At 38.9% G+C, this 26,442-nt stretch overlaps 1 long non-coding RNA gene and 1 pseudogene across 2 annotated transcripts in view; both read right to left on the reverse strand.

Moving 5' to 3' along the window:
* The window catches only part of LOC150064126 (uncharacterized), an 87,678-nt gene that overhangs the window by 34,661 nt on the left and 26,575 nt on the right, over positions 1-26,442 (reverse strand). Inside the window, exons 2-3 of one of the 2 annotated variants that reach the window (XR_016535244.1) lie at positions 3,531-3,635; positions 2,085-2,949 (exon numbers count right to left, since the gene is read on the reverse strand). This is a non-coding gene — a long non-coding RNA (uncharacterized LOC150064126). Of the gene's footprint in view, positions 1-2,084; positions 2,950-3,530; positions 3,636-26,442 lie in introns of those variants that run through there. The other variant, XR_016535243.1, reaches the window with a different exon arrangement.
* LOC150064127 (thymidylate synthase pseudogene) overlaps positions 7,670-26,442 on the reverse strand; it is a 44,666-nt pseudogene continuing 25,893 nt past the window's right edge.

The following is a 26,442-nucleotide window of genomic DNA, read 5'->3' on the forward strand; positions in this document are numbered from 1 at the left end:
CTTTCCTGCACAGGCTGGCTTCAAACAGTGATTCTAAAATTATAGCCATGATCTACCAATGCCCAGCTACAGAAATTATTTTAAATTAATAGAAAAACCAAGCATTGTGTATTCTGATTTAAATTTAAAATAAAATGCATTTTCATTTTTAAAATGTTTTAAAAGTTCAGAAATCTTTGTGTATTTAAGAATTATGATGGAATGTTACCTATATTGGTCCATAAAAACCAATAGAATAATGAAATATAAAGAGATTTCTAAAATGTATTTTTAAATATTTGACAAAATAAAAAACATACACATATATGTATATAATGCTGCCATATTTTATAAAAATACATGGTTTTTGAAATATATTTATATATTTTAGAAGAACACAAAATGCAGGTAACAGAGATTGCTAATGTGATTGATGAACAAAGATGAATAAGAGGCAAGCTACTTTCCACTGTATTTTTAAAACCAATACATGCATTATTATATTAAAATAAGTTTACACCTTTCAATGGAGTAATTAATGCCAATAGGTAGATCATCAAGTGTGTTGATAGAACATTTTTATGCAAATAGATCTGTTTATTCACAAGGTATACAAATTTTCTTTGATAAAGATTACATTAGGGCTGGGAGTGTGGCCTATTAGTATAGTGCTTGCCTAGCATGCACTGGGTTCAATTCCTCAGTACCACATATACACAAAAAGCCAGAAGTGCAATTATGGATCAAGTGGTAGAGTGCTAGCCTTAAGAAAGCTCAAGGACTGTGCCTGGGCCCTGAGTTCAAGCCCCAGGACTGGCAAAAAAAAAAAAAGTTACATTAATGTATGGTCACTCTGAAAATCAGTGTTATAATAAACTTAGCCTTAGCCTTATTATTATGGCTGAATCTCTATAAACAAAAAGGAAATAGACAAGTGGACCATCCCCAGAGAGCACATAAATGATCTGAATATTATAGTTACAAGCATAAATTCTTCAGCAAATATCTAAGAAATAACAAGATTCCAAAAGCTTCTTGTAATTAGAAAAGACTAAAAGTTTGGATTACTTTTTCGAATATTTCTTACCTTATTACATTTTCCCTTCAAATGTCTTCTAAGAGCTTTCAAAGTTACACATGTCCATGAGAAAGTGGTAGCAAATGCATAAGGAAACGTCATAAATTTATTTATATAACATAACAAGAATTCCAGATTTGGGTTATATATTATTTAATATATTTTACATGTAAAATACAATATGCAGAAATAGTTTGCCCTTTGAATCATAAATATGTTTTAAAATGTATCAAGTATATCCTCTATAGAAGTTTTTACTTCACTCAAATTCATGCCGCTGCATTGAGATAGACTAGAGCGCAGGACACAAACTTCATAAAAATCTATTGGATATCAGACCTGTTATTAGCCATCCTTGGGCATTACCACTTTCTGTTCAATATAATTGCATGTAAGAAAGCATTTATCTGGTAATAAAAAGCCTTTTATATGTTATATGTGTCAGCTTTGTATAGTTTGTCAGAGCTGTAATTAACTCCTCTTTATAATAACCTTTGCCGAAGGATGTAGGAGTACAGGTAATAAAATTATGACAGGTTGATGCCCTGACATTTGGTAGGCTAGTTACCAGGAAGAGAAAGGTGTCAGATCAACACAAAATTGAACACAACATTATCTTTAATTTCTGAAATTATTTGGAAATAAATAGCTATGGTCTGATATACACTGACCCTGAATTTAAAAGAATGGTAAGTTCTTCACTTTGAAGCTTTGCTTATATTGTTAAAGCTGCCATTCCATTTTTCTCTTTATAATAGAGGAAATAATGAATGTGATGTAAGACAGAAATTTCCTCAGCATGAAGGTAATCTAATTGGTCTGAAATGACTCTTTTTACCAGAACATTATTAGCACTTGCTGTAACCAAACAACTCAGATGCCTTTTAATCCTTTGCTATTCTTTGTGAGTTACTAAGTAAATACACTGAGGCATAGCCTATAGATAATAAACATACATTTTATTTTCAGGAAGGACTGTGCTCATCTCTAATAATTGTTAACCAGATTGTGATATTAAAATACATACACACACACACACACACACACACACAGCATTTGGGTCAAGAAAACATAAAGGATTTACATAAGTCATGAAATGCTAGGAATAAGAGTGAAATAACCAAATTTTCCATCATAGAAATTTCTAAACAGGAAACATATTGGAAAATATTCCCCTTGGCAAAACATAAAGATTGAGATAAGGAAATGAATTTTAAAAGGTGTTCTTCAGAAATTGGAAATATAAAATTTCTACGTGTACATATGTTAATCACATGAACAACATGGCTAAGATAATAAGATCAGGACCAATATACTTAAGTCATTAGCAGGAAAATGAATTGGAACAGAGATCATTACGTTAAGTAAAATGAGCCAGGCTCAAAAAGGTGAGTATTCCCTGTGTTCTCCCACATATAGAAGCTTAGATCTAAAGAAAAGGTATACATGAACACAAATGGGGGATTGCTGGGGAGATGAATAGAAGAGGGGGTGAACAAGAGAGTCAAGAAAGGAGAATATAATTAAACTAAATGGTATGCATGTGTGAAAAGGTCAAAATAAAACCCATTAACTCTCATTCAAAGCCTACTCACTGTTATTGTAGAGAAAATCCAATTTCCCTCTTCAGTGCATATTAGAAGTAAGAAATTAAAAGTAGTAACTCCAGACTCAGGCATTCTGACAGTTGTAATATGTGGGTCTGACAGTCTGACAATGACAAAGGGGACAGAAGATGTATTAAAAGCAACCATAAATTGAGAGATGTGTGTAATTGTTTACTTGAAATTGAGTCCAGGGTGACAATGTTGAAAGGGGTGACAGTGATCAAGATGCACGGTATTCATAAGCTGCTTTTTTAAATGCCAACTCCTTTGTGTGATGACTTACAGCTAATAGAACAAAGGAACAGACACAATTAATCTCACTAGAAAATTTCATAAAATTATTTAATATTTCATTTTTGCTCTAATCTGTCCTTTACTAGAAATTTTATTATGCAATACTACTAAAAAGAGAATACCCTAAAATTTTATCAGAAAGGTCAACTTGTCTCTAATTTTCAGAACAATTTCAGATGTCAAATCCTTTCTCTTAGTTTCCAGCACAGCATGTAGTTATACTTACATAAGCCATGCATACTATCTGCTTTAGGAAATCTGAATGAAAGGTATTATACAACTAACAATTTTCTCCTTGTGATACCATCATCTTTGTAGGGAAATAACAAAATTTTAAATAATAATATTTAAAAGTGTCTTCTTTTGCCAGGTAGATTCCTTGTCAACACAGTTCTCTTCTCTTTGATTTAATATCGTACAAACTGGTCTAAGTGCGTTTATAAAAATGGAAATTGCTTCAAGGCTAAACATAATCCTGATAGAGCAGTTATACTCTGTTGGCTGTCTGTACTAGCCATTAACCCATGAGGACTGAATGTGCTAAGGTCTAGTCTAGCTGCTTGCATTTTTACCTTGAGCCACCATAACCATGTTCAAATGTGGCTGGCGAATCAGGCAAGAATGACATCATGCAGTGAGACTCCTGCGATCCTTTCTAGGACCAAATGATTTGATACCTAAAATTGAGAAGAAATAAAAATCATAATCAAAATATTTCACATACTTACTATGCCTAGACTCCATTCTAAGTTTGTTCCCTAGATTAACCTTTGCTAGGGGTGGGGGGAGGGGGAGACTTAGGCTGGTCCTGGGATGTGAGCTTAGGGCTGGGATGTTGTCCCTGAGCCTCTTTGTGCTCAAGGCTAGCACTCTACCACAGTGCCACTTCTAGCTTTTTGTTGTACTTAGCTGAAGATAAGATTCTCACAGACTTTCCTGTCCAGGCTGGTTTTGAACCAAGGTCTTCATATCTCAGCCTCCTGAGTAGCTAGGATTACAGGTATCAGACACTGATGCCTGGCAACCTATTTGAATTTTTTGCCAGTCCTGGGCTTGAACTCAGGGCCTAAGCACTGTCGTTGGACTTTCTCAAGGCTAGAGCTCTACCACTTGAGCTTCAACACCACTTCCAGCTTTTTTCTACGTATGTGGTACCAAGGAATCAAACCTGGGTCTTCGTGCATGCTAGGCAAGCACTCTACCACTAGGCCAAACTCCCAGCCCTATTTGAATTTTTTAAAGCCCTACTAGGCAAAACCATAATTCTTCCTATTCTAAATTTGAGGCAACCATAAGTAAGATAAGGAGCAACTTGAGGTACTCTTCCATAGCTTAGTGGAGATTTCCATTTCTATTTATTAACTCTTATACATTCCATTCAAATACTAACATTTGTTAAAATTGTAGATCTGATCAATACTTTCTTGTACTGTAATTTCCAATTTATGTAAATCATTAATGACAGCAAAATAGAATTTCAAAACCATACCAGGAACCTCTGGCCTAGTTGCTTTTCTTCAGGGATATATCAACAACTAATTTCTTTAATATTTAGAGAGGGTCATAGTATGATTGTTGACATCCTCTATCATCCTGTCCACTGTGTTATTCAAAGAGTATCTCTTGCAAATGATGGGAAAAAAGTCAACTATTTTAAAATGCCACACATTCATGAAAATGTCATGACTTTCTATTGGCTCTGAGTAAAACTAGATCAAACAGTGCAATGTGGATATGTTCCACCTCCCAGTTTGACTTTCCTCATGTTGCCTTCATTCTCAAGCTGATCTCAATTGGTAGTAAAATGGCTAATAGCAGGCCTTGACTTAATAGGTCTTTGACACTGCCGCCCCCAACAGAGTGGGTACTGGGAAAGTAAATTAATTTTTCCCAATACTTCCAGGGGAAAGTAATAACCTAACGCTTTTGGGTGTGACTGGCCTGCTTGGGTCACAGGCCTGCTCTTGAACATTCCTATGCAGTACATATATTACTCTCCTCACTTATATACCAACTATCAGCTCCAGAGGACATTTCTACTCTAGCCAAAGCATGGACTTTAACTGAATCAGTGGAGGAGGATGATACCCCCAAAAAGGTGGATTTCATGCCAATATAAGGAACTAGATCCTAAATATAGGGACAAACTATAAACATGTATCCTATATGATTGAGAAAATTTTGAGTTCTTTGTCAAAATAATTTTTCTGGCCATGAACTATTGGCTCCTTGCCTATAATCCTAGCTACTCAGGAGGCTGAGATCTGAGCATCACCGTTCAAAGCCAGCCTAGTCAGGAAAGTCCATGAGACTTTTTTTTTATTGTAATTAATAAAAGGGTTACATGATATTTGCCAGATAGAAGGTGCATTGATTCACATACATTGATACCCTTTCAGATGTCTTGGTACCCATTACCCTCCCCCCCTACCCCCCCACCCACATCTTGGTTTTCCTCCCTTCCCTATCAAATTTCAAATAACCAAATACAAATAAATTCAATATATCAGATAACAAAGTGAGATACTGTAACAATATGAGATACCCAAGGGACAGTAAAGGAGATGAAAGATAATATAGTACAATAAGGACAACAGTCATTCGTTATATGGCTTATGTTTCAATATCCTGGAGGTCCTTTCAATTAGTTTCATACTATATGGCCTTATGTATCAAGATTTTGCTCTATTGCAGATCTCTGCTACTGTCCATGAGACTTTTATCTCCAATTTACCATCAGAAAAACAGAAGTGGCTTAAAGTGGTAGTGTGCTAACTTTGAAAAAAAAAATAGCTTAGGAACAGTGTCCAGGCCCTGAGTTCAAGCCTCATGACTAACAATACATACATACATACATACGTACATACATACATACATACATACATACATACATACATAATTTTCGTACGATGCAATAATGTGTAATGAAGTAAGAGTAAGTAAAAGATTATTAATATTTAAAGAATAATGTTAATATTATTTGACTTATAAACAAAGTCTTGTTAAATCATACTAAGATTATATATGCAACAGCAACAGAAAACGATGGCAATCAGAATCAAGCACTAGTGGCTCAGGCCTGTACCTATCTACATGAAAAGCTGAGACTGTGAGAATGACAGTTCAAGGCCAGCCCAAACAGAAAAATTATCAACTCAATATCCATAAATAAAACTGAATGTGTTAGTAACCACCTGTGATCCAGGTACAAGAAGCCTAAGGCAGATGGAAGTTCAACTGTGTATCAGAACAGGAAACAAAACTCTATCTTAAAAATAACCAGCAAAAAACAAACAAACAAACAAAGAAACGGAAACATGGCTCAATGGTAGAGCACCAGTGTAGCAACACAAGGCCCTGAGTTTAAACTCAGTTCTGCAGAGAGAGAGAAAGAAGGACAGAGAGAAGGAAGAAAGGAAGGAAGGAAGGAAGGAAGGAAGGAAGGAAGGAAGGAAGGAAGGAAGGAAGGAAGGAAGGAGGGAGGGAGGGAACGGAGAGAGGGACAGAGGGTGGGAGGGAGGGAGAGAGGGCAGGAGGGAGAGAGGGAGAGAGGGCAGGAGGGAGAGAGGGAGGGAAGAAGGGAGGAGGAAAAAGGGAGGGAAGAGATCCTGGAAGAAGAGGATGAAGCAGAGGAGTAGGAATGATGCAACTACTATTTAGGCAAAGGCACATAGAGGTTAGAAGCACTGCTACTGAAGCACTTTACCACAATGAAGTCCACAAATGGAATTCACATGGATAATTGTCATTGGGAAATTAACTGCAAGTCATGCATGCATCAAACCCTGTAGCTTTGCAAATGCATTGAGAACAATGCTGTCAGCAGTAATAACTTTAAATGCCAAGAATACTGTATGCAGATAAAACATGAAAGAGCTTCAATTTCTCCTGCATTTATGTTATTCTAATTTAATTCAATTTGTCATGCTGCACAGGTTTCCATTCATTAAAAGTTGTAGTCACCCAGTTCAGCAGTTCTCAACTTACACACTATGCTAGAAACATTACTTGTAAGTTAGGGTTAAAAAAATGAAAGACATTTTCCAATGAAAGTTGATTGTAAATGGTGACTGAGTTCCAAGACTGGCCCACTAGTATTAATCAATTAATTTCAATATGTCTGGCACAGTGCTTAGCACACTGCAAATATTTAGTAGATTATAGTATTAGATTATAGTATTAGTTATAAGCATGAACAAATTGATAAAAAATGTTTTTTTATTAAAAAATTAAGAATCGGGCTGGTAGTTTGGCCTAGTGGTAGAGTGCTTGCCTAGCATGCACAAAGACCCGGGTTCAATTTCTCGTTACCACATAGAAAAAAGCCAGAAGTGGTGTTGAGGCTCAAGTGGTAGAGCTCTAGCCTTGAGAAAGCCTATGGACAGTGCTTGGGCCCTGGGTTCAAGGTCCAGGACTGGCAAAAAATAATAATAATAATAATTAAGCATCAACCAAAGAGAATTTAGGAAAACGACAAGAGCATTCTGCTAGTTACCAAAAAAATTCAAGGCCGTGAACTCACATCAAAGAAGGCAGGTACAGTGGCACACACCTGTAACCCCTGATCCTTAGGAAGTAGATAATCAGGAAGATTGTGGTTCAAGACTCTGGTGAAAAAGTTAAGTGAGTCATCATCTCAATAAACAAGTAAAGCGTGGGGATACATGTCTGTAATTTCTTTTTTTAAAAAAAAGAATAGTTCTTTATTACAGTAGTATATAAAACAAAATATACCTTTATACACATTTATAAGCACCCTGTACAGTAGGATTGATGGTGTTATTTCAAGTTCAGAAAAACAGCTTATGATGAGTCACTAGCCTTCATGAATGTCTATGACTGAAACTCTCCTGAGAGTGTCTGCACTAAACTCATCTCCACATTTCATGCATCCCAGTCAGCTCCCCCAACTCAACAATGCCTTCCATTACTAAGAGAAACAACACCTTTCAACACTAAGGAGTAGTAACTGGTAAGTTACAGATTTTTTTTGACCCACTATAGTTGTTTTTTCCTTTAAAACAAAAGTAACTTTCATCTGGGTTTCAAAAGGCGGGCAACACCCTTGTAATGGCTCTTTTAAAAGCACTCTAGATAGCCATTTCCATTTTAATACTCGGATGAGGATTGTATCCTTCAATCTGAAAGTCTTCCACTTTGAAGTCATCAATTGTCTCAACCTGTAGAAGGATTTTGAGTTTTGGGAAAGGTCTTAGTTCTCGCTGAAGCTGGATTTTCAGTGGCTCAATGTGATTTAGGTAAATATGTGCATCTCCCAAAGTGTGTACGGAGTCACCTGGCTGCAGGCCCGTGATGTGTGCAATCATGTAGGTGAGCAGGGCATAGCTGGCGATGTTGAAGGGCACACCCAGGCCCATGCCTCCGGACCTCTGGTACAGCTGGCAGGTCAGCTCCCCATTCACCACATAGAACTGGCACAGGGCATGGCAGGGAGGCAGTGCCATCAGAGGAAGATCTTTTGGGTTCCAGGCACACATGATGATCCGCCGGTCGTCGGGGTTGGTCTTGATGGTGTCGATCAGTTTCTGCAGCTGGTCTACTCCCTGGCCTGTGTAATCTGAATCCATATCTTTGTAGTCTGCTCCAAAATGCCTCCACTGGAAGCCATAAACTGGGCCCAGGTCCCCTTCTTTTCGGGCAGAAAATCCCAGGCTGTCCAAAAAGTCCCGGGATCCATTGGCATCCCAGATTTTCACTCCCTTGGAAGAGAGTTCTTTAGCATTTGTGGATCCCTTGATAAACCATAGCAGCTCCTCCAAAACACCCTTCCAGAAAACACATTTGGTGGTGAGCAGAGGGAATTCATCTCTCAGGTTGTAGCACGCCTGCATGCCGAACACCGACAGGGTGCCGGTGCCAGTACGGTCCTTCCTGAAGCCGCAGCGCAGGATGTGCTCCACCTGCCCCAGGTACTGCCGCTCCCCGTGCGCCGGGGGTGCGGCCTCATGTCTGCAATTTCATTTGTGCAGGAGAGGTAGGGAAGAGTATCATAATTCAAGAATGGCACAAGCATGGGTTGGGAGTTTGGCCTAGTGGTTAAAGTGCTTGCCTTGCATGCACGAAGACCCGGGTTCAATTCCTTGGTACCATATACATACAAAAAGCTGGAAGTGGTGCTGAGGCTCAAGCGGTAGAGCTCTAGCCTTGAGAAAGTCCAAGGACAGTGCTCAGGCCCTGAGCTCAAGCCCAGGACTGGCAAAAAAAAAAAAAAAGAATGGCACAAGCAAAAAAATGCCAACACTGTATCTCAAAAATATCTAAATCAAAAAGGAGCTGGAGGATTTGGCTCAAGTTATACTAAGTTCATACCAATACTCCTCCCAAACGCACAGTTGAAAAATATAATTGAATTTTTTAAGTATATCTACTATATATATATATGTATATATATATATATATATACATACATACATATATATGTAGCCAGTCCTGAGGGCGTTAACTCTGGGGTAGGGAAATGTCCTTGAGCTCTCTTACTCAAAAGTAGCACTCTATCACTTGAGCCACAAAGCTTCTTCCAGCTTAATTGGAGATAAGAATCTCATGAACTTTCCTGCCTGGCCTGGCTCTGAACTGTGATCTTCAGATTTTGGCCTCGGGGCCGGGAGTTTGGCCTAGTGGTTAAAGTGCTTGCCTAGCATGCATGAAGACCCGGGTTCGATTCCTCGGTACCACATACATAGAAAAAAGCCAGAAGTGGTGCTGAGGCTCAAGTGGTAGAGCTCTAGCCTTGAGAAAGTCCAAGGACAGTGCTCAGGCCCTGAGCTCAAGCCCAGGACTGGCAAAAAACAAAAACAAAAACAGATTTTGGCCTCCTCGATAGCTAGGATTATAGGTGTGAGCCATCAGTACCCAGATGAATAACATGCTTTTTAGACCAGATTTGGTTATGTAGCCTAGGTTGAATTCTTGATCTTCCTGCTTCAGCCTCCCAAGTGCTGGGATTGCAGGGGTACATTACCATGCCTGGCACTAATAACTGCTTTTTATTTACCAAGAATTGTTTAGAAAATCTTTCCACACGCTTACATCAGATGCAATTCCACTTCGAAACTGAGAACACAGTATAGAGCTATTTCCAAAAAAAGAACTGTAATAGGGACAGGGCCATAACTGAGCTCACATCTTAATTATTTACACTCTTCTTTTTGCAGCCTGAATATTCAATGTCTCAGAGTTATTTTTTTGACAAAATATCAGGCAAGATTAGTCATGCACAGACTCTTGACATAGGTGACAAGTTCTTTTTTGTGACTTGCAGAACCTCTCAGTAAATGTTATTTAAAAATTAATTTCACAGACTTCTTATAGAACAAACTGGTGCTATTATATTTTTATCTATGGTAAACTAAAGATATTCAGCTGCTATGACAAATTTGACCACTTTTGTATTAGTAAGATCTTTGAGAAGACTTCTTAAAAGAAAGTACCTGGAAAATAAATAAATAAATGTACAGATTTGTGGGTGTCAAAGAAATTCATTTCGTTAAGGGCTTGGACTCTCCAAGTATCTGCCATGAGATGTATCAGAAGAGATGGAATAGATATCAGTTGGCTTAAGTTGGTTTCATTCAATCAGCAACTCACATTGAATACCTAACAGAGGTGGTAGTGCCTTTCTAGATTTCAGAACAATATAAACCACAATCCTTTATGGATACTTAACTTGATACAGCCCAGAAAGACAGGCGCTGGTGGCTTACGCCTGTAATCCTAGCTACTGAGGAGGCTGGGATCTGAGGATAGTGGTTCAAAGCCAGCCCGGGGATTGAAAATCCATAAGATTCTTATCTCCAATTACCACCAAAAAGCCAGAAGTGGCACTGTGGCTCAAAGTGGTAGAGGACTAGCCTTGAGCTGAAGGGCTCAGGGACAGTGCCCAGGCCTAGAGTTCAAGCCCCACTATTGAAAAAAAAAAAATAGATCTGAGGTTGTTAGTTACTTTGATTCCCTCCTGTGGAAGTAGAAAAGCAGGGAAGGAGAAGTTGAGGAGTTGGGTGTGGTGATCTGGTAAGACCTTTTTGAGGCTGTAAGAGACTTAAGTTTGAGTGATGAAAACATTAAGGAAAGTCAAGAAATGCAAAGACCCTGAAAAGTCCATTGTGATCAAGGGACGGCAAACTCATGGTGACTAAAGTGAGCAGAGCAGGCAAAGGGCAAAAGATTTGAGAGGAAATCAGGGGAGTAGAGAGGATCATCTCCTCTGGGGGCCCTGCACATCACCCTAGGGAAATTGTTCACTGTAGTTGTGATGATAAGCCATATGGTATGAGGAGGAAGAGAGTGACCTGAAAAGCAGTTATAAGAAGGGGTTCAACAGAGACCATTTCAGCAGTCCAGGCAAGTGGTGATGTGACTGCAATAGTATAATAGTTATTCTCCTCTACCTAATTTCCAGTCTGAATAATAAAACTTGCTTTGATGCAGTGTGCTGAGAACAGAAAAAAAAATAGCTCTTTCACTAGAGCAGTACAAAGGCAGCTAGAATAAAATATCTGTTTATATAATGACTGTAAGGAAGCTGCCTCCCTGGACTGCCAATCTACAGAAGTTCCATGTGGCTAGTAAATTAGAGAAGAGTATGAAAGGTCAGGCTACTCGGAAACACATCTACCACCTTGTCTCCTATCTGCTCTGAGTTGACAGGCTGACTCCTGAGCACTCTCAGGAATGGAAAAATAGATGAGTGAGAATGCTGAAAGCATCAACCTCCAAAGTAACATGCTGCCATCTGGAGGTTTCCAAAGATATAAAAATAGTGCAACTTCCCCTCCCCCACTCTATACCTATTGGTTTTACATACAAGTTATTTTCATTGGGGAGAAAAAATTATACTATTAATTTAAAAGAAACAAAAAGGAATGGGCCCAGACTCACTGCCTGGCCAATTGTATTTAAGGGGGCTGTCTTACAGTTGGTTTTAAAGTTTTCACTTTTTTGTATGCTTTAAGTTCATTTCAAGTGGAAATGGGTATTCATTCTTTCCCTTTATAGTGACTAATGCTAGGCCTCACCCTTTCTGATGATAAATCTCCTTCGTCTCTTCCATGAATAGCTGTCAATGTTATCAATTTATTTAATTTTAATCATTTATATTTTTCTAAGAAAAATTAAGGTCTTTCAGATTTTTCAATTTTTCAGTTTCATCACTTAATGGGATAGTGTTTGGTTAGACACACAAAAAACTACTATTACCAAAACAAAACAAACTACTTTGCAAGCTCTTTCATCTAACTTACACTAGAGAGAGCGCATCTTTCCTACTCCTCAGCAAATTATAATATCCCTTTTTAAGTTTTCCAAACTTCTAGTATTTTAGCCTTTGTTCTTTCAATGCTATGAAATATTGCTGACAGCTGCTGTGATGTGAGTTTACTGCTGGTATCTTTCCTTCTGGGACATCATCTTTTTATCACAACCACTTTCTTCTGTGAATAAGAGTGCTTTCATCAAGTTCCTCTGTGTATCTGTCTTATACTCAATTTGCAGCATGGTCAATATTTCCATGGTATTTATTTCTTTAACAAATTCTGTTCAGATTTTATGCCTAAAATTGTTTTTCTGGTATACTTCTATTTTTGTTCTCTAAGTCTCTCTTTTTAATTGTCAATTTTTAAAAAATGTTATAATTATTAATGGGCAACAATTGGACAATATAATCATGCTTTTTTTTTTTTTTGTCAGTTCTGTGCTTGGGCTCAGGGCCTGAGCACTGTGCTTGGGTTTTCTCAAGGCTAAAACTCTACCACTTGAGCCACAGCACCACTTCTGGCTTTTTTTATGTATGTGGTACCAAGGAATCAACCTAGGTCTTCGTGTATGTGAGGCAAACACTCTACCACTAGGCCAATCTCCCAGCCCCCATAACCATGTTTTTTGTTGTCTGGGTGTGAGCCAAATAATGTGGATAGTAACCAACTGCCAACCAAATCTAAAAGAAGTGATAACATTGGTCCCTAATTACAATGAACATTTGTTATCTGTTTAATGATTTGGGCCTTACAGAGTGAGTAATAACAGTTAATGGCAACTTCAGCATATACTATGATCACTAACATCAGATATATGTTCTTGGGAGGCTGGTTGTTTAAACTATGGCAACTAAAATTCATATATAACAAACTATGCAAAGAGGGAACTGCCTGCTAGGTAGTAGCACTAAAGCCTGGGCCAAATCATTCTGGAATACTTTATCTTCACAACTAAGCAATATTGTCTCTAAAATCAGATATAGTAAATACAGTAAAATATGGAAATATTCCCTTACAGTACAAAAATGATTGTCCCGCCCGCAGGACCAGTTATTCGGGAGAACCGAGGAGGACACAGCCTGAAAATAAGAAGGGTGAGAAAGAAGAGCGAGACCAAGCAATATGTTGTCAAGGTCTGTTTATTAAAAATTTTTAGCAGGCTTTTAAGCAGTAGCTAAGAGGAAGTGGGGAGGGGGAAGCAGGGCAATGGCTTGCTGACGTTCATGGTGAGTCTCTACCTATGTAAAATATCTAGTGATCAGGTCATTGTGACAATTCTCAGAATAATATGACTCATGAATGTTGCCAGGTGAATGGCCACCAGTCTTTAAGGTTAAGCAAGGCCTTGAGGGAAATGGCCTCCTACCCAGGCTAGGGTCTCCAACAAATGATGTTCTGAAGTATAGTAAGACTTGACATTTATAAAAATAAGTTATCTTCTTCAATATAGTGCTGGAACCCTTAGCCAGAGAATAAGACAAGAAAAGAACATCAAAGGGATCCACATAGGGAAAGAAGAAATTAAACTATCCTTATTCGCAGACAACATGATCCTCTACTTGAGTGATCCAACAAACTCCACTCCCAAACTACTAGAATTAATAAACCACTTTAGCAAAGTGGCAGGATACAAAATCAACCTTCAGAAGTCAGTAGCTTTCTTGTACACCAACAATACACAAACAGAAGGCCAAATCAAGAAAATGATCCCATTCGCAATAGCCCCCAAAAGAATAAAATACTTAGGAATATACTTAACCAAAGAAGTAAAGGAATTATTCAATGAAAATTATAAAAGCCTAATGAAAGAAATTAAAGAGGACACTAGGAAATAGAAAGACATCCCATGCTCATGGCTAGGGAGAATCAACATAGTGAAAATGGCTATACTGCCAAAACTGATATACAAATTCAATGCAATCCCCATCAAAATCTCAAAGACATTCTTTATGGAAATTGAAGATATAATCCAAAGATTCATATGGAACAAGAAAAGACCTAGAATAGCCAAAACAATTCTAGGCAAAAAGAGCAAGGCTGGTGGTATTACAATACCAGACTTCAAACTCTACTATAGAGCCATAGTAACAAAAACTGCTTGGTATTGGCACAAAAACAGACCAGAAGATCAGTGGAACAGAATAGAAGTCCCAGAAATAGAACCATATACCTATAGGCAACTTGTATTTGACAAAGGAGCCAAAGATATACATTGGAACAAACACAGTCTATTCAATTATTGGTGCTGGCAAAACTGGGCAGCCACATGCAGAAAACTAAAAATTGACCCTAGCCTTTCACCATGCACAAGCATTAACTCAAAGTGGATCAAAGACCTCAACGTCAGACCGGAAACCGTGAAATTGCTACATGATAATATAGGAGAGACACTGGAACTCATAGGCACAGGCAACAGATTCCTGAACAGAATCCCAGGGTCACAACAGATTGGAGAGAGACTCGATAAATGGGACTACCTAAAAATAAAAAGTTTCTGTACAGATAAAAACATAGTTGCAAAAGCAGAGAGACAGCCAACCAACTGGGAAAAGATATTCACCAACAATACATCTGACAAATGCTTAATATCCAGTATCTACAGGGAACTCAAGAAACTAATCCCCCGAAAACCCAATAAACCATTCACTAAATGGGCAAGGGAACTAAAGAGAGACCTATCAGAAGAAGAGATTAAAATGGCAGAAAACATATGAGAAAATGTTCATCATCTATGGTCATAAAGGAAATGCAAATAAAAACAACCCTAAGATACCACCTTACCCCAACAAGAATGGCCAAGATTTTGAACTCAGACAATGACAATTGCTGGCAGGGTTGTGGAGAAAAAGGAACCCTACTGCACTGCTGGTGGGATTGTAAACTAGTTCAGCCACTCTGGAAAGCAGTGTGGAGGTTTCTTAAAGAACTGAAAATAGACCTTCCCTATGATCCCGCCATACCACTTCTGGGCATCTACCCTGAACAACATAACCCAAGATGTGATAAGGACACCTGCTCAGCTATGTTCATCTCTGCACTATTCACAATAGCCAGGCGATGGAAACAACCCAGATGCCCTACTGCAGATGAATGGATACAGAAAATGTGGTATATATACACAATGGAATTCTACATAGCCAACAGACAAGATAAAATAATGGCATTCGCAGGGAAGTGGATGAATCTAGAGCAAATCATGCTGAGTGAGACAAGTCAAGACCTAAGGAACAAAAGGCACATGTTATCCTTAATATGCAGTTATTAAATCCAAAGTGTACAAGAGAGAGGACTCAATAACTGCATACCCAAACCAATGGACATGGTAATGGAAATACAAACATAACTATATAGACAAAAAAAACCTATGACTCTATAATCATAATGTTTTATTTCATAAACTGATATGTTTCTATGACATACGAACCGTTAGCCTAATTTTGATTAAGTTCTAAAGACTAAGTCCCAGAGAATGTAATTAGAGATTCCCTCATTGAACGCTTGTTTGTTAAACTTGTCATTTAAAATATGATGTAAACATAAGCCATATAATTAATGATTGTTGTTCTTAAGGTACTATGTTATCTCTCATCACTTCTACTGTCCCTTGGTTATCTCATATTGTTACACTACCTAACTTTGTTATCTGATATATCGGATATAATTGTTTTCCGGGGGGAAAACAAGATGAGGGGCGGGGGAGGGGGAAGGGAAATGGGGACCATGACATGTGAAAGGATATCAATGTGTGGGAATTAAGGCACCATTTATCTGGCAAATATCATGTAACCCTGCTATTAATTACAATAAAAAATATATTAAAAAAAAGTTACCTGAAAAGTAGCAATTGGAGTTTGTAGTCATATACAAAAAAAAAAACAAAACAAATCTCAGCAGGGAGTTTTGCCTGTGGTAGAGTGCTTGCCTAACATGCACCGAGACCTGGGTTCCATTCCTTAGTACCACATACATAGAAAAAGCTGGAAGTGGTGCTGTGGGTCAAGTGGTAGAGTGCTGGTACCCTTGCGAAAATCAAAGGACAATGCTCAGGCCATGAGTTCAAGCCCCAGGACTGGGAAAAAAACAGAAAGACAGACAGACAGACAGACAGACAGACAGAAAGAAAGACAGACAGAAAGGAAGGAAGGAAGAAAGAAAGAAAGAAGAAGAGAAGAGAAGAGAAAAATCTCTAGAAATGTTCAAATTTTTGACAACAATGATTATCTCAGGATTGAAGATTGTGAAACTTCTTTTACATTGTATGTTCCTCTCTACATACAGCCAGCCTAATATGTGAAATCAGCTAAAGATAGAAAGTTTCATCATAGATACTGTTCTCACTTCCAAAATGGTATCTATGCTGAAGAAATGTTTACTTGAAGTTCAACATAGGTGCAAAACAACTTCTTTCCTATTCTTTCCCCCACCAAACTTGGTGGAGTTACAGCATGAATGACTCCAAGGAACAAACTGCTGGGTTGCCTCGCTGAGAAACAACCTCTGAGCAGCAAGTGCTAGTCTCATCTCATGCATCTGTGGGTAGGAACCAGGACTAGAAAGCAAGGATGAAGGCAGAGTTGTTTGCTGAGGGAGAAACAATGTCTACTCTGGCTGGGCTTCATCCTATTGCAAACTTACTGTAGTATGCTATGAAGTAAATAAAATAGAAGAGTATGAATTAAAAAGAGAGGAAATGGGGCCAGGAATTTGGCCTAGTGATTAAAGTGCTTGCCTAGCATACACGAAGACCCCGGTTCGATTCCTTGGTACCATATATATACAAAAAACTGGAAGTTGTGCTGAGGCTCAAGTGGTAGAGCTCTAGCCTTGAGAAAGTCCAAGGCCAGTGCTCAGGCCCTGAGCTCAAGCCCAGGACTGGCAAAAAAAAAAAAAAAAAAAAGAGAGAGAGGAAATGCTTCCTAAATGCTTCCTATTTCTGCTTAACAACAATAATCACTGCAGGACAGGGTAAAATTTTTATTAAAAAAAATAAATGCAGGGCCGCGAGTTTGGCCTAGTGGTTAAAGTGCTTGCCTAGCATGCACAAAGACCCGGGTTCGATTCCTTGGTACCACATACATACAAAAAAAAAAGCCGGAAGTGGTGCTGAGGCTCAAGTGGTAGAGCTCTAGCCTTGAGAAAGTCCAAGGACAGTGCTCAGGCCCTGAGCTCAAGCCCAGGACTGGCAAAAAAAAAAAATGCAGACTGGGAGTTTTGCATAGTGATAGAGTGCTTGCCTAGCATGCACAACGAACGGGTTCGAGTCCTCGTTTCCACATACATAGAAAAAAGCCAGAAATAGTGCATTTGCTCAAGTGGTAGAGTTCTAGCCTTGAAAAAGCCTAACGACAGTGCTCAGGCCTTGAGTTCAAGCCCCAGGACTGGCAAAAATAAATAAATAAATAAAAGAGGGCCAGGAGTTTGGCCTAGTGGTAGAGTGCTTATCTAGCATACACCAGGGTTTGATTCCTTGGTACCACATACATAGATAAAAAGCCAGAAATGGTACTGAGGCTCAAGTAGTAGAGGTCTAGCCTTGAGAAGGTCAAAGGACAGTGCTTAGACCCTGAGCTCAAGCCCAGGACTGGAAAAAAAAAAAAGGATAAATGCCAGGTGCAGTGGCTCACACCTGTAATCCAAGCTAATCAGGACACCGAGATCTGAGGATAGCAGTACAAAGCCAACTCTTGGTATTAAAGTCCATGAGACTCTTATCTCCAATTTACCACTAGAAAACCAGAAGTGGTGCTGAGGCTCAAGGGGTAAGCTAAAGAGTTCAGGGACAATCCCAGGTCCAGAGTTCAAGCCCCACAAACAAACAAACAAACAAACAAGAATAAACAACACTTCCTTACAACGTAATATCTTTTTTTTTTTTTGCCAGTCCTGGGGCTTGAACTCAGGGCCTGAGTACTGTCCTTGGGCATTCCTCAAGGCTAGCACTCTACCACTTGAGCCACAGCACCACTTTTAACTTATTTTGTGTATGTGATACATTTCAGAGAGTATTTAAAGCACAGATCCAGAAAATATTGGAAAGGTGGAAGAAGATAAGTGAGATAGTGAAAGAAAACAAGCAACTACAATGTTGATGAACAAGTTATTACTGTGGGCAAACTGGGCATCAATCCCCCCAGAAACTCATCCAGAAACTGTGGGAGATGTGTCAGAATGATCCTATTGAGAGGTAGGGAAGCTTGAATAACAAAATCTCCCAGATGTCATTTCTGATCTATTCAAACTCATTAATAATACACTTCTATGCATACACCCAGGCAAATACAAATAAATAGAAGATTGACAAATAAGTGAACAAAAGATCTATCTAGGATTCTAATTGTTATGTTACCACTGAGGACTGTTTTTTTTTTTTCTTTCTTCCTGTTGGCATTAATTTTGATCCAAATTTTTAAACTTTTATGTTCTTCTGGTGCTAGGTTAAGTAAGTGGCTTCCTATTTGTTCTGAGACCCACTCTTCTTCCTCTTTGCCTATTTGGATGCAGATACATAATCCTCTTCTGTTAAAGAAGGGCATTTCTTGGCTCATGATTCTCAGAAAACACTTTAAGATTGGCTTCATCCCTTCCCACCTTTCTGTGAGAAAAACATTGCTAGGCTTCTTGCAAATAAGTGACATTACTTATTGATTCCATTTTTCCTGACATATAAGCTATTGCCTACAAAGCAGGTGGCATACTTTTAGAAATTCTATTAGTTCTTTAAGGCCAATTGAGTACCCTTTAGAGAACAAACAGCAATAGAACATCATTGAAGATTGGAACCCTTATATAGATCAAATTGTTCAAGGACCCACTTGTTTATTCATTCCTTTTAATATATTTTTCATCTAGGGTATGAGTAAGATATCTTACTCTGAATAAAAGAAATATTATATCTTTGGGACACTAAAACTCTTAAATAGTACTAAAAAATCTTTTAACCTTTTGAATGTGCTGATGTGGTCATTCTTTTTGTTTTCTACCTAGAGATTTGGGTTCCTATTGTACAGCAATAAACAGAATGAACTTTCTTCAGCTGTGAAAATAGTAATGAAGTATTTTAGGATACTAAACACATCTGATTTGATTTCTAATTGTTTTCTGCAGAACTTTCTTTCTCAATTATTATCAGCATTGTTTTATTTACCTTCATGGTGACCTGTTATAGTACAGAATAATACATTCTTTTTTTTCTAGCAAAGGCTATACAAACAGTACCTTTTCAACTTAAGACTGTTTTAACAAATGCACTTTATCATTCTTCTGATTTTTTTCTGATAGTTAATTTTATGTGGCAAATTGGTTAGGCCAGGATACTTAACTTTTGGGTCTAATGACCATCTTGCTATTGTTATATTTTAGATGTAATCAATACTTAAAAAATATGGGGCCATGGGCCGGGAGTTTGGCCTAGTGGTAGAGTACTTGCCTAGCATGCAGGAAGACCCGGGTTCGATTCCTCAGTACCACATACATAGAAAAAAGCCAGAAATGGTGCTGAGGCTCAAGTGGAAGAGCTCTATCCTTGAGAAAAATCCAAGGACAGTGCTCAGGCCCTGAACTCAAGCCCACGACTGGCAAAAAAAAAAAAAAAAAAAAAAATATGGGGCCATGAGTTTGGCCTAATGGTAGAGTGCTTGCCTAGCATGCATGAGGACCCAGACTTGATTCCTCCATACCACATAGAAAAAGGTGGAAGTGGTGCTGTGGCTCAAGTGGTAGAGTACTAGCCTTGAGAAAGTCCTAGGACAGTGCTCAGGTCCTGAGTTCAAGCCCCAGGATTGACAAAATCAAAAATATAAATAAACTAACAAAGTGGGCAAGGAGCTTGGCCTAGTGGTAGAGTGCTGGCCTCGCATGCACGAAGCCCTGAGTTCGATTCCTCCATACCACATACTTAGAAAAAGCCAGAAGTAGCACTGTGGCTCAAGTGGAAGAGCAGTAGCCTTGAGCAAAAAGTGTCCAAGGAAGCCGGGCGTGGTGGCTCATGCCTATAATCCTAGCTATTCAGGAGTCTGAGATCTGAGGATCACGGTTCAAAGCCAGTCAAGGCGCTAAAGACCAAGAGGCGCTTACTCCAATTAACTACTAGAAAACTGGAAAGTGGTGCCTGATTCAAGGGATAGGGTGGTAACCTTTCGCTGAATTGCTCTCAACAGCGCCCAATACCAGAGTCCAAACCCCAGGACTAACAGAAAGAAAAAAAAAAAAAAAAAAAAAAACATGGGGATTGTTCTTACATTTCAGAATGATGAGACAACAGTGGAGGTGTCCATGAGAAAAGCAAGGTGCAGATACTAACTACCCTTGCCCATAGACACTAGGAAGCCCTTGAATTAGATCAGGAGAGATCAGTAGGATCTTGGGTTCTAACTTCTAGGAAGTAGAACATTTGGTCTAACAATATGGCACCATCTGTTATATTGCTTCATTCATCCATTCACTCATTCATCCGTCAAGTATTTCATGAAGACAGTATATGTTTTGTTCTCAAGCTTATTTTTCTCCTTAATTTTTTTGCATGTTCTGGTACTGGGACTTGAACTCATAGCCTAGGCATTGTCTTCAGATTTTTTGCTCAAGGCTGGCACTATGCCACTTAAGCCACAGCTCAACTTCTAACATTGTTGGTACCTAATTGTAAATGAGAATTTCACAGATTTTCTTGCCCAAGCTGCCTTCAAATTATGGTCCTCAGGTTTCATCCTCCTAAGTAATTAAGAGGCACCCGCCTGTCTTTAAATTTGGTTTGTCTTTCCTTCTTCACCTGGTGAATGTCTATTTTATTTGTCCTGTTGACAGAAGACTTTCACAAGAATTCAATATATTTCCACATAATTAAGAAAAGTGAAGGGAGAGGTAGGGTGGGAGGGATGGGTAAGAATGTTTAGAAGGGTGGCAGTATTCACAAACTACTTCATTAAATGGCAACTCCTTTGTACAATTATGTAAAGATAATAAAATTTTTAAAATATTTTTAAAGAATAAGCAAAAATAAAAGATTTTATTTTATAGTAAAAAAAAGAGCCTCTCAAAATTCTGTTCCCAATATTTTATTCTTGGAGATAAATAGTTGCTATCAAAATAAATAGGAAGTGTTTAGGGTTAGATTTGACAGCTAATAATAGAACATCTGTAATGACAAGACAAATATGACCAAACTTTTTATTTTAATATTTTGGTTCTAAATGTCCAAATCAATGATCTACTGATGGTTACCAAGGACCTCTTTTTTTTCTGATTCCTCACCCTTGTCACATACTTTTTATTTAATAACCCAAGATGGTTACTCCATCTCCAATTTTTTTTTTTTTTTTACCAGTCCTGGGCTTGAGCTCAGGGCCTGAACACTGTCCTTGGACTTTCTCAAGGCTAGAGCTCTACCACTTGAGCCTCAGCACCACTTCCGGTTTTTTTCTATGTATGTGGTGCCAAGGAATCGAACCTGGGTCTTCATGCATGCTAGGCAAGCACTTTAACCACTAGGCCAAACTCCCGGCCCCTCCATCTCCAATATTATTCCCTAAATTCTAGCCAATTCAAAGGAGAAAAGGAGGAGACAATGAACATTTGCCTTTTCTTTTCTACTTTCTTGGTGTCACAAACACCACATTCACCAATATCCCACTTCCTAGAACTTTGCTACACAACTGTAATTACTACTCATTAACATGCAGATGCCCTCTAAAAACTAAAGTAAGAGAGACAAACAGAAAGGCAGATAATAGTAAAGCATGCAAGCATGGGAATTACTTTTACCCTATACCCTTAAGCTGAGAAATAGTTGATAAACAGAAGCTAGTTGTTTTATTGTCTTTTAATATTATATGCATAATAATACTATCTTAATAATAGCATTTAATGCTAATTGTATAAAAGTGTACTTGAACTTTTTCAAAAATCAAGAAATAATTTTCTTTCAATATGTAAGTTAATAGGCCAATAGTTATGGTAATTTTGGTTTTTTAAAGGCAACTTTATGCCTAATAGGTGTATCTTCATTTTTTCATGTTTTTGTTTGTTTGTTGTTTGTTTTGTCAGTAGTGGGACTGACTTATCAATCCCACTCCTGGACATTTCTCCAAATGACAATAAACAAGGCCAAACTAAAGCTACCAACACAACTATGTTCATTGCAGCATGATTTACCATAGCTAAGATATGGAAGCAACTCAGATGCCCCTCAGTAGATGAATGGATCAAGAAAATGTGGTATTTAGACACAGTGGAATTCCGTTTCCATCAGAAAGAATGATGCCACCTCATTTGTAAGGAATTGAAAAGACCTGGAAAAAAATACTAATCAGTCAGACACAAAGAAAATAGCCTATATTGTTTCCCTAATTTGTATTAATTAGTATTTGTCTAGGATAGCCCTAGTAAAGGATCACAAAAGCTCAATAGCTATGTACATATTACAATATAAAGATGATGCTAATTGAAATGAACTCCAAGTTAGAGAAACAGGAGGTTTTTCTTTGCTGTTATTTTTAATGCACTATGTGAAATAATTTAATTTTTCTTTCATTGTTTTCCTCATTTGGTTTATTCCTGTTGTCACTCTATATGATTTTTGTTACCTTGTGTCTTTATGTATGTGCATGTGAGTGTGCACACACTTGCCCCAGTCCTGGGGCTTGAACTGAGAGCCTATGGACTGTCTTGAGCTTCTTTTTGCTCAAGGTTAGTACTCTACCACTTGAGCCACAGCACTACTTCTGACCCTCTGTTTATGTGGTGCTGAGGAATCAAACCCAGGGCTTTGTGCATAGTAGGCAAGCACTCTACTGTTAAACCACATTCCCAGCGCCACTCTGTATTTTGTATATATGTTTATCTGAATTGGGAAAGGGAAGAGGAACAACAAAATGATGAGTCAAAGGACAAAGAGTGATCCAATGCAACAGTGATACTCACCAGACAATATATTGGTAATGATTTTTACAACTGGGGATAGGGACTGTGGCGGAGGGAAAGTGGGAAAAAATGAGAGAGGGCAACAATGTTTGACATCAAATGGACTCATTACTTTATTATGTAACTGTAACCTCTCTGTACATCACCTTGACAATAAAATTAAATTAAAAAAAAAAGAAGGCTGCGAGATCGATCTAGTGGTAGAGTGCTTACCTAGCATGCATGAAGACCCAAGTTTGATTCCTGAGTACCACATACATAGAAAAAGCTAGAAATGGAGCTATGCTCCATTTCCAAGTGATAGAGCTCTAGCCTTAAGAAAGCCTAAGGACAGTGCTAAGCCCCTGAGTTCAAGCCCAGGACTGGAAAAGAAACAAACAAAAACTTTTCCAGCCCATAGGTCACCACTTTGTATCTTCTATGTTACAAAATACACATGTATAGTTGTTATCTCTGTTAAAGCTTGATCAAATTGTATTATAATTAAATGTTTTTATACTTGTTCTTTCCAATGTGAAATCTTCCAAATGCTGGAAAAATGTTCTACTCATCTTTATATCCCTCGGGATATATTCTCCAGCATACAGTAGCCTACAATAAATGTTTGTCTCAGAAATGGTGAATGAATGAATAAATGAACAAGAGCCCATGGCAGCAAATCACCCAGAACAATGCATTAACTGAATGATAGCAAGAGTAATCAAATCAGGGATGTGAGCATGCTCATAAAGGTCTGCTTCTCTGTGATGTGACATGCAAACAGCTGACAGCGTTTTGCCTAATGATACTCTGAAACCTGAGCTTCTGGAAGCTCGGTGTTTGGAAAAGGCACTAATTTCTTTCATTTTTAATTAGTTGACCAGTGATTACATTATTATTGCTAGAGACAGGCTGATTAAGAAGTCACTGACTAGTCATTTGTACTCCTCAGAGGGCTGTCACACGAATACATTTACATAATGACAGCTTCCCAACTGGGAGCTCTGTGCTCTGCATCTGACATTTCTGGCAATAAATGTTGGTTCTTCACTATTTGGGACTTAAAGTAAGTTTTTCCAATCAGACAATCCTTTAGAGGAAAAAAAAGTTTTTGAAAAACCTTAGGAATAGAATTATACCCTAAGAGAATTTGCTAAGGTGTTCACCTCCCTATTGCTAAGAAAGAACCCCCTCCAATACCTTTGTCCTCTCCCTTAGGAGAGAGGGAGATGAGAGAGAGAGAGAGAAAGGAGGGTGGGGGAGAGAGGGAGCATGTATATGCTAACGAGACAGTACTAGGGCTTGAACTCAGGGTCTGGGTGCTGTCCCTTAGGTTTTCACACAAGACTAAGCAGTCTACTACTTTAGCTAAGCTCCACTTCCAAATTTTTGGTGGTTATTTGGAAACTAGAGTCTCACAGACTTTGCTGCCTAGGCTGTTTTCAAATGCTATTGTTAGTTGGCACCTCAATTCTCAAATCTCAGCTTCCTGAGTGTCTAGAATTACAGGTGTGAAACACCAGTACCTGGCTAGAAAGTTTGTTAAGGAGGTAGAAGTAGGTAGGAAAATTGGCTAAAAGTACAATACCTCAAAAGAGATTGGGATGAATAGAGAAATGTTTATATATGTGGAGGAGGAAGCAGTTGAGGAGTTGGGAATACATAGGAGGACTGTCATAAATATTGTTGAAACTGAAAAGCAAAGAAATATTTTTTCTCTTGATACATATTTAAAACTGGGACAGTCTCAAGACTTTAGACTGCATTTTATGTTATTTCTCTTATTTTTAATTTTCAGAACAACTCTCAAGGCTCATTATGCTTCTTCATTTCCGCATAAACAGTTGATTACATCCAAAACATGAAACATTCAGAGAAAGAAAAAAGAGAGAATTCTACCTTTGATTATTTCAGCTTACTGAAGCCTTCATTATTTTCTAAATGGAATGCTATTAATAAAGTCCCAAAATTGAGTCATATAGAGGACAAATATAATATACAATAGAATGAGCTCACTTAGATAAATGTACTAAATTAAAAAAAAAATATCTAGGATAAATGTACTAAATTTAAAAAAAAATATATCTAGGGCCCGGGAGTTTGGCCTAGCGGTTAAAGTGCTTGACTAGCATGCACACAGACCCGGGTTCGATTCCTCGGTATCCCACATACACAACCAAGCCGGAAGTGGCAGAGACAAGACTGCGACGGCGACAGAGAGTGAAAGAAGCGAGCTGAGCTGAAGTGAACAAAAAAGCCCAACGAGTGGTGGCCGGAGCGAGCAGGACCGGAGCGTGCGGGAGCGAGCCGAGCCAGAGCCAGCGAGGCCGGAGCGAGCGGGGCCAGAGCGAGAAGGGGCCAGAGCGAGCAGAGCCAGGAGCAAGCAAGAGCTGGCCGGGCCGGAGCAAGTGGGGCCAGAGCAAGCCAGGGCCGGAGAGAGCGGGGCCAGGAGCGTGCAGGAGCGACCCGGGCCAGGAGCAGGGCCGGGCCGGAGCGAGCGGGCCAAGAGCAAGCTGGAACGAGCCGGGCGGAAGCAAGCGGGGCCAGAGCGAGCGGGCAGGGCGGAAGCGAGCGGGGCCGGAGCGAGCAGGGCCTGAGCTAGAAAGAGGGCCTAGCCGGGCCAGAGCGAGCAGGGCCGGAGCCAGCGGGGCCGGAGCGAGCGGGGCCTGAGCTAGAAAGGGGGCCTAGCCGGGCCGGAGCGAGCAGGGCCGGAGCCAGTGGGGCCAGAAAGAGAAAGGGGCCAAAAAAAAAAAAAAAAAAAAAAAAATCTAGTTTTGCAAAATACAAAAAACTAGTTTATACTGTTATCCAACTGGAGTTTCTAGGACTATACAGTCACATTCTGTACATGTATCTGAAATTTTCTGAAATAGATGAGATGTTTCATGTATTTTATTTAAAATACTCATTTGCTTGGTAAAGCTGTTGTACCCATGGCTATGCTTAATATAGTGTTCAAAATGTCAAAATATATCAAGTTTTTTTCTCTTTTTGTAGGTCATGGGACTTGAACTCTGGGCCTGGGCATTGTCCCTGAGCTCTTCAGCTCAAGACTACTGTCCTATCCCTTGAACCACAGCACCACTTCTAGATTTTTCCGGTGGTTAATTGGAGATAAGAGTCTCACGAATTTTAGCATCCCAGCTGGCTTGGCTTTAAACTATGATCCTCAAATTTCAGCTTCCTGAGTAGCTAGGATTACAACTGTGAGCCACCTTGCTTGGCTTTATCAAGATATTTAGTTAGTTAGTTAGTTATTGCCAGTTCTGGGCTTGAGCTCAGAGCCTGAGTACTGTCCTTGGACTTTCTCAAGGCTAGA

The sequence above is a fragment of the Megascapheus bottae genome, chromosome 4 (assembly GCF_031878675.1).
Source record: "Megascapheus bottae isolate mThoBot1 chromosome 4, mThoBot2.hap1, whole genome shotgun sequence".
Classification (NCBI taxonomy): domain Eukaryota; kingdom Metazoa; phylum Chordata; class Mammalia; order Rodentia; family Geomyidae; genus Megascapheus; species Megascapheus bottae.